Source organism: Entelurus aequoreus, linkage group LG05 (assembly GCF_033978785.1).
Source record: "Entelurus aequoreus isolate RoL-2023_Sb linkage group LG05, RoL_Eaeq_v1.1, whole genome shotgun sequence".
Classification (NCBI taxonomy): Eukaryota; Metazoa; Chordata; class Actinopteri; order Syngnathiformes; family Syngnathidae; genus Entelurus; species Entelurus aequoreus.
Genome location: NC_084735.1, coordinates 78441798 through 78451057, shown reverse-complemented (window position 1 = coordinate 78451057; position 9260 = coordinate 78441798).

Sequence of the window (9260 nt, the reverse complement as noted above, 5' to 3'; positions counted from 1 at the left end):
TACTGTATTATTATTATTACTATGAATATTAAAGAACATATTTTCTGGGGATACAAATGTAATATAATAAATTAAATAATGGAATGATTATCATTACAAAATAGAACAAATAAAAAAATGTGCAATACAATGTAAAATAAGATATAACTTTATTAATGCATTTCCAATTGGGGGGAAATTATTTAATAAAATAAAAATGATAAAATTAGCCTGGCCCTCTGATGTTAATTGTCACAAATTACACTAAAAAATAAATACATCAAAATAAAGTTATTTCAATAAGCCCAAAGCCCGGAGTTCTGCACACTAAAAAATGCTGGGTTATTTTGACAACCCAATTTATGAGTTGCTACCCTGTAAGGACAAGCGGTAGGAAATGGATGGATCGATAGTGTTAGGTTAAATTTTTGAGTTATTTTTGTGAAGAGCAATCAATTTTTGGGGTTATAATCAATCAATCAATCAATGTTTATTTATATAGCCCTAAATCACAAGTGTCTCAAAGGTTATTATTATAACTCAATTTCTGGGTTTTCAATATCATGAACCATTTTTGGGTTGTTTTTCAACGAGCAACGTATTTTTGGGTAAAAGGCTTTTTTTTAATTAAAAAGTTACTTTTTTTCCTTGAAGGGAATTTTATTATGGATTAATCTCATTAACATTATTTACAATCACCCGACATTGAGTTAGCATAACTCAACTTTTGGGTTAAATAATTCAACCCAATAGTTTGGTTGGGAATAACCCAACAGTAAGTTATCATAACTCAACTTTTTGGTTAAATAATTCAACGCAAAAGTTGGATTAACCCAAAATGTTGAGTTAAAATAACTCAAATAAGGGGTTCGTCCTTTTCTTAAAGGCCTATTGAAACCCACTACTACCGACCACGCCGTCTGATAGTTTATATATCAATGATGAAATCTTAACATTGCAACACATGCCAATACGGCCGGGTTAACTTATAAAGTGCAATTTTAAATTTCCAGCTAAACTTCCGGTTGGAAACGTCTATGTATGATGACGTATGCGTGTGACGTAAGCAGTGAAACAGGAGTATCGGTAGCCCATTGAAGCCAATACAAAATAGCTCTGTTTTCATTTCATAATTCCACAGTATTCTGGACATCTGTGTTGGTGAATCTTTTGCAATTTGTTTAATGAACAATGGAGACTGCAAAGAAGAAAGTTGTAGGTGGGATCGGTGTATTAGAAAAAGGAGAAAGTGTGGAATCCAATGAGCCAGCTTGTACCTAAGTTACGGTCAGAGCGAAAAAAGATGTCTTTCACTGCATTCTAGTCCGTCACTCTAACATTCCTCATCCACGAATCTTTCATCCTCGCTCAAATTAATGGGGTAATCGTCGCTTGCTCGGTCCGAATCGCTCTAGCTGCGTTGAAAACAATAGGAAAATGTGAAGAGGCAAACAACTGACTACGTCACGCTACTTCCGGTAGGGGCAAGGCTTTTTTTTATCAGAGACCAAAAGTTGCGAACTTTATCGTCGTTGTTCTATACTAAATCCTTTCAGCAAAAATATGGCAATATCGCGAAATGATCAAGTATGACACATAGAATGGATCTGCTATCCCCGTTTAAATAAAAAAAATTCATTTCAGTAGGCCTTTAAGCAGCAGTTGGGTTAAAATGTGGGTTAATTTTTAACCCAACATTTTTTTGTGTGTGTCTCTTTAGGAAAATTTCTTCTTTTGTTTTGCTAATTTCCCTTCCATCTCTGAACGGAAGCAGCAAAGAGAGTATCAACTTGTTGGCAAACATCTGAGTTGAAAACAAGACTTTTGCACATTTTCATATCTAGCCGAGTCTTGAGTCTAATGGAGGCTGTTGGAAGATACAAACTCACACAAAGCACAACAGGGCATCGGCCGGGGAGGAAAAACGTCAGGAGTTCGAGGCCGATGGTGAGCGCCCGGACTTTTCGAATGCAACGTGGTTTGGTCGCTGTTGTCATAAAGGATCAAAGCGCTGGCCACTGGCCTCGCTCGCAGTGAGACTGGTGCGAGCCTCAGCTCAGCGAGGGGATTAGACCAGCCTTGAATTGAAACGAGGCTGTGGTGGTGGTGAACCCTAGCCTACAGGGGGTGGCATGTTTCTATTTATGGGCCAAGCTGCGTGAAGCCCAAAGTCTTGCAGGCTTTCATTGGAGGCTCGGCTCGCTTTTGAGAGGAATCTTGACATGGTCACACATAAATTAAATGCTCATTAACTCTGCGGTGTGGAAATGATGCAGTCTATGGCGCTTGACCAGGGCTAGCTAAATTGGGGCCCTAAGGTGAATTGTATTTTCAGGCCCCCTTATCATAAAACCATTTTAATACTTTTGTAACCAATTTGAATAAGATTTGATGCATGTTTTGTACTAAAACATGTTCAAATTTTGGGACCCTCCCTTTTACAAGGCTGTCTTAATAAAGAGAAGTGACTAGAATTGAAGATTAACAATTTATTCTACAGAAAAGGAGCAAGTACAAACAAGCAATACCAGCGCTGGAGAGGAGACCGAGCTGTGTAAAGTCTGGTGCTTTTTCTAAAATGGTCGCTCTCCTCATATGCTTTTGTCCATTTTGCTGCCCGCCTTAGCGGAGATTAACGTTGTCCCAATACCAATATTTTGGTACCGGTACCAAAATGTCTTTTGATACTTTTTGGTACTTTGATACTTTTCTAAACAAAGGGGACCCCAAAAATTGCATTATTGGATTTATTTTAACAAAAAATCTTACAGTACATTAAACATATGTTTCTTATTGCAAGTTTGTCCTTAAATAAAATAGTGAACATACAAGACAACTTGTCTTTTAGTAGTAAGTAAGCAAACAAAGGCTCCTAATTTAGCTGCTGACATATGCAGTAACATACTGTGTCATTTGCCATTCTAATATTTTGTCAAAATTATTAAGGACAAGCGGTAGAAAATGAATTATTAATCTAGTTGTTCATTTACTGTTAATATCTGCTTACTTTCTCTTTTAACACGTTCTATCTACACTTCTGATAAAATGTAATAATCACTTATTCTTCTGTTTGGATGCTTTACATTAGTTTTGGATGATACCACACATTTGGGTATCAATCTGATACCAAGTAGTTACAGGATCATACATTGGTCATATTCAAAGTTCTCATGTGTCCAAGGACATATTTCCTGAGTTTATAAACATAATTTAAATTTTTTAAAAACAAAAGAGGATGTGATGCCAAAAAATATCGACATAATCATAGTAGTATCGCCTGGATACGCTCCTGTACTTGGCATCATTACAGTGGATGTCAGGTGTAGATCCACCAATGGCATTTGTTTACATTGTGACGCCGGTGAGCTACGGTGTGTAGTGAAGCATGTTTAGCTATTCCTCGTCCTGCAGGGATGATACTTATAAGAAACTTACTTTATTTGTCGCCATGGAGGCGAGGATTAGTGATTTAGAAGTAGCTAAAACACTGCCGACTGCGGATGGACTTCACGAGCTAGCTAAAATGTCTCAAAGCACCTCTTCCTGAGGGCGTTTCAGTGTTACAACTTCACCTTTATCGTTAGTTTTTAAGCCAAAATGCGTCCGTTCTCCCTTTTCTGTCTACACACATTGTCTGTTTGTAAGTACTCTGTGATTGTACGCTGCCGATCATGCTCCTCTACTCATAAACCAGCGATGACATGACGTGACGACGACGGGGGGCGGAGGGGTCGGGGAACGGTACTTTTTAGAGGTTGTATAGTACCAAATATGATTAATTAGTATCGCGGTACTATACTAATACCAGTTTACCGTACAAATCTAGCGGAGATCAAAACTGAAAGTTAACTTGGTGTATGTCTTGAACGTGCACACATTTTTGACCACGAATGGAGAACAAGAAGTGAAAAAAACCTGTTACTAATTGCTATGCAATAGAAAAGGGGAGGAATTAAATTAGCTCAGCTTCTTCCTAGTACTTTTCAGACATGTTGTAATTATAAATTTAAAAAAATGTGAGGTGTTATACTGTAATGTTATGCACGTTGGAAATAAACTTAAAACTTAAAAACAATTCTCATTCTCCTCACCTAGTACATTCTCAAACAATTAAAACGAGAGAAAATCATATACTGTATGTGAGTTTGTATAGATAAGAAACAAGGTGAGATCAGGTTTTTATTTTCTTCGAGCAAAACCAAGGCTAAAGCAGTTACGGTAAATTCTAAAGTGTTACATTTTGCTCAAAGGTGGGAAAATATTCCCTGAACAACAGTAGAGAAATTGTTGAACCATTTAATTTTTTGGTGCCAAATAAATTTAACCAGTGACATGCGGTGAGGTTCATGGCTGGTGAGGCACTGACTTCATCAAAGTCAGATTTACAAACATATGAACCCTGAAGAGTATCTTATTCACCATTTGATTGGCAGCAGTTAACGGGTTGTGTTTAAAAGCTCATAACCAGCATTCTTCCCTGCTTGGCACTCAGCATCAAGGGTTGGAATTGGGGGTTAAATTACCAAAAATTATTCCCGGGCGCGGCGCCGCTGCTGCCCACTGCTCCCCTCACCTCCCAGGGGGTGAACAAGGGGATGGGTCAAATGCAGAGGACAAATTTCATTACACCTAGTGTGTGTGTGACAATCATTGGTACTTTAACGTAACTTTAACTTTACACATACAAACTGTAGCACACAAAAAAGCACATTTAATTAAAAAAAAACGTTATTATGGTCTTACCTTTACTTATAAATTAAGTCCATGCGCCGCTGTTGTGCTGGATAATGCACCCCCGCCGTAGAATGCACCCCCTGACGGGAGTGTTATATCAACTAAAGCCCACACTTAAACTTTCCACGTGCAAGATTGAATCTATTTAAAAAAATTTATTTAATAAGAAGCCAAAAAGTGCAAAAACAATAATGTTCGTGTTGGAGGAGTTGTGAATGAATGAAATATGAAATCCGTGCTGCAGCCTGCAGGTGTACTTAATGTTGTGGCCCTGCAGTCATTCACAACTCCTCCAACACGAACATTATTGTTTTTGCACTTTTTGGCTTCTTATTAAATAACTTTTTAAAATAGATTCAATCTTGCACGTGGAAAGTTTAAGTGTGGGCTTTAGTTGATATAACACTCCCGTCAGGGGGTGCATTCTACGGCGGGGGTGCATTATCCGGCACAAGGAGGCGGGATTACTGCGAGCCTCAGCCAGTGCGTCTTCGCAGCCGTTTTATGATTGCTCAGCACAAGAAATACTTTACACACATACAGTTGTTGACAAAATACACTGTACATTATATACCTCAGCTAACTAAACTATGGAAATGTATAATATAATTCATATAGCAATACAGTCTCACTGCACAGCAGGCCAGCAGTTAGCCGAGTATTTGAACGGCAAATGTGAAAATTCAGCGATTTTGAATAAAAATTATCTAAAACTGGTGTAGTTAAATGGAAAATAACTTTATAGTATAATCACTGGATACATATAACAATTTAATTTTTTTTCTTTCCGCCTTACCTGCCTCCCCTGACTGCACGTCACTGAATTCAACATATACTAAAACAAAAATTTGCTTACCTTCTTGACCGGAATTCAATCCCAGTACGACTGTTTACAAGCCCAAAACTAACGCTACGCGCCACAATGAGACTTTCAGGGGAATATTCGCCATTATATTGTTATCAGTGACAGAGCAGGAAGGGGCTGGGAATATATTTGTGGTAATAAAATTTCGAATGAAGAGCCCTGTCATTTATTATTTGACATTAATGCGCTTATTTACGCAAAATGCACAGCACATGATCTGCGTCAAATCCATTGCTGCCGCAGTTACACTAAACGGTTCACAGATTGGGACGGCGTGGCTATGTTGGGAGAGTGGCCGTGCCAGCAATCTGAGGGTTACTGGTTCAATCTCCACCTTCTACCATCCTAGTCACGTCCGTTGTGTCCTTGAGCAAGACACTTCACCCTTGCTCCTGATGGGTCCTGGTTAGCGCCTTGCATGGCAGCTCCCGCCATCAGTGTGTGAATGTGTGTGTGAATGGGTGAATGTGGAAATAGTGTCAAAGCGCTTTGAGTTCCTTAAAAAAAGGTAGAAAAGCACTGTACAAGTACAACACATTTACATTTATTTACATTGTTTTTGTCCCATGTGACCTTCTTATTTCGTAAAATATGCGGATGCAAAATTACCAAGTTTTGATCAGAGAAATTTTGACAGCACTGGCATTTCAACCCGACTATTAATAGTGACTCTGTTGTTCATTCACTTCCAAAAGCGGATGACGTGGCGTTTTTTTTTTTGTTTAGTTTTTTCATTTATATTTTCTCCCTTATTCAATTCTCACAAAGCACATTTCTTCACTCTGGATCATTCCGGCCTTCGTCCCTGAAGGCGTGCTGTTTAAAAATTGATGCCCTGTAGCATCTCCTTTGCTGGATAAATAAACGCTTAATAAAATGTCAATAAATATTTCAGAGCCTCATTGTGCATTATTGAAAAAGGATAATAAGTCAGTTAGGGCTTTCCTGTCAGTTCTGCTAATTGACCGTGCAGGTTAAAACTGGAGCATATTGTTATTATATTATCATTGTGTGCATTTCAGCAGATTTGGAGGTATTTTACTCTTAAAAAAGTTTGGTAAGTTAGAAGAGTTTTCAGAAAATGTCTCAACTTGCACTGAAAACTTTTGTACATAGCGCTGCTAAATTAGGGCGAAATGAGTTGATTCCTGGAACTGTTTTTAATGTATTTTTTTCAAAACATTTCTATTTTATTAATTTTTATGTCATTTATTTTAAATCAATTGATTAATTTAAATTTTTTAATTGGAGCCCGATGGCATTGGCTTTTTGTTGACAGCTTTGGATCTTTGTAACAGTCCACAAAGTATTTTATTCAAATAATTTATTAAATTATTTTGTTTATTTATTCTCTATTAAACTATTTTGATCTCATTTGTTTTCTCATTTTTCTTTTTTAAAACTATTTAAAGGCCGGTGATATAGGCTCTTGGTTAATTAAGTTTATTTATTTGTATATACTTACCGTATTTTTCGGACTATAAGTCGCAGTTTTTTTCATAGTTTGGCCGGGGGTGCGACTTATACTCAGGAGCGACTTATGTGTGAAATGATTAACACATTACCGTAAAATATCAAATAATATTATTTAGCTCATTCACGTAAGAGACTAGACGTATAAGATTTCATGGGATTTAGCGATTAGGAGTGACAGATTGTTTGCTAAACGTATAGCATGTTCTATATGTTATAGTTATTTGAATTACTCTTACCATAATATGTTACGTTAACATACCAGGCACGTTCTCAGTTGGTTATTTATGCCTCATATAACGTACACTTATTCAGCCTGTTGTTCACTATTCTTTATTTATTTTGAATTGCCTTTCAAATGTCTATTCTTGGTGTTGGGTTTTATTAAATACATTTCCCAAAAAAATGTGACTTATACTCCAGTGCGACGTATATATGTTTTTTTCCTTCTTTATTATGCATTTTCGGCCGGTGCGACTTATACTCCGGAGCGACTTATACTCCGAAAAATACGGTACATACTTATATATACAAAAATCACACAAATTGTGTCCAAATGTTTATCATTTATCATTTTTATTCATAAATTTACTCAGCTAAACTTCCCATTCTAACTGTAGTTTCCGTAATTTCCACAAAAAAATTTAAGAATCCTTGAAATTATTTTGTGAATTTTTTATAAAATATTCATTTACAAAAAAAAAATTCCCATTTGACGTTTCTGTCAATTAATCAGTTTTTCATTATGTACATCATGACTTTACATACAAGTGTCATACGCTAAAAATGCTTTGGTGTTTAGCACCACCTGGTGCTCTGGCATGTAAATGAAAACACGTGAATGCTTTTTTATTTTTTCCACAGCAAGGCATTTTCTTTCTTTACGCCAAAGTAGGGTAGCGCGATCTAGATGATATACAATACAAATCATATAGATTTGGCCGACTATAGAGCTTTTAATACTCATTATATTGAGGTAATGCATGTTGATGACACATTCTCGTTGTCCCGCAAAATTGACAACAACAAGCGAACAACCGCGTCCTCAACGCAATGTAGCGCCTAGGCTAGCGGCTAACGTCCCTCGGCAATTGGCAACTGCCAAGCTGTCATGATATGTTAGGGCAGATCATGACTGTTTCTTGGTATTTTCCTATGTTTAGTATTTTAGTTCCTGTCTTGTGCTTTTATTTTGGTGGCACTTCTGTTTTTGTGTTTCCGTTTGACTCCTGTCTTTGAGCGCTGTATCGCAGAGCAATATCCTATTGACAATTAGGAAAATTTAAGTTGAGTGGTGGCCACGTTTTTCTTGTTGGGACTTAGTGAATGTTTATTCATGCGGACAAGTCTTTGCTGTGTTCCAGCATTCCGTTTTGTTTTTGTTTTGCTATCCAAGCGGCACACGTCTTTTGTTTATTTTTGGTCAGTGGATTAATTAGATTTGCAACCTACCTTCCTCGGCTTTCTGCATTTCTAGGAATATGTAGAATATCGCCGTCACACAACCTACTTCTAAGTAAACAATCCTCACCGCCATGGCGGCAAATAAACTGTTTCCTACAAATATCATCCCAGGAGGACGAGGAATAGCTAAACATGCTACACTTTACACCGTCGGAGGATATTCTAACCGCAGGCTAGAGATCTTGAATGTAAACAAGCAATGATAGAGTACATACAATGGTAGTATAGTATCAGGTTGATACCACAGTGGTTAGATCGATATTTTTTGCTCTCAAAAAATTTGGGAGTGAGGGGCTTTTGTGTGTGTGCTCTTGTGGCACTGAAGGACGAGTAGTGTCTTTTACTTTCTTTAAAATAAATCTGTTCTGCCATCTTTTTCCAGAAAAGTTTGGTCTCATCACAATTAAAACTTGCTTGTACAAAGCCTCCTTCGTCAATTCTTCCATACTTGTGAACGCCATTAATGTACTCGCAAATAGTCTATTTTTTAACTCCAAAGCGATTCCCCCCTCCTTTTCACGCTGGTCTGTTGTCTTTTTGGGACACATACTGAGTTAGGAAAATGGACAAAACTTGTCAAAATTGGAAAAAACACAGAAAAAAGGCACACACGCTGAAGCACTGAGTAGTGACTGACTATTAGTGTCCTGCAATGTGCAGCAAGTGACGTGGATGCTAAAATGCTGCGTGCTGCTTTTTGCTTGCAGGCGGGACACAAAATGAATGAATGAATGAACACAGCGGC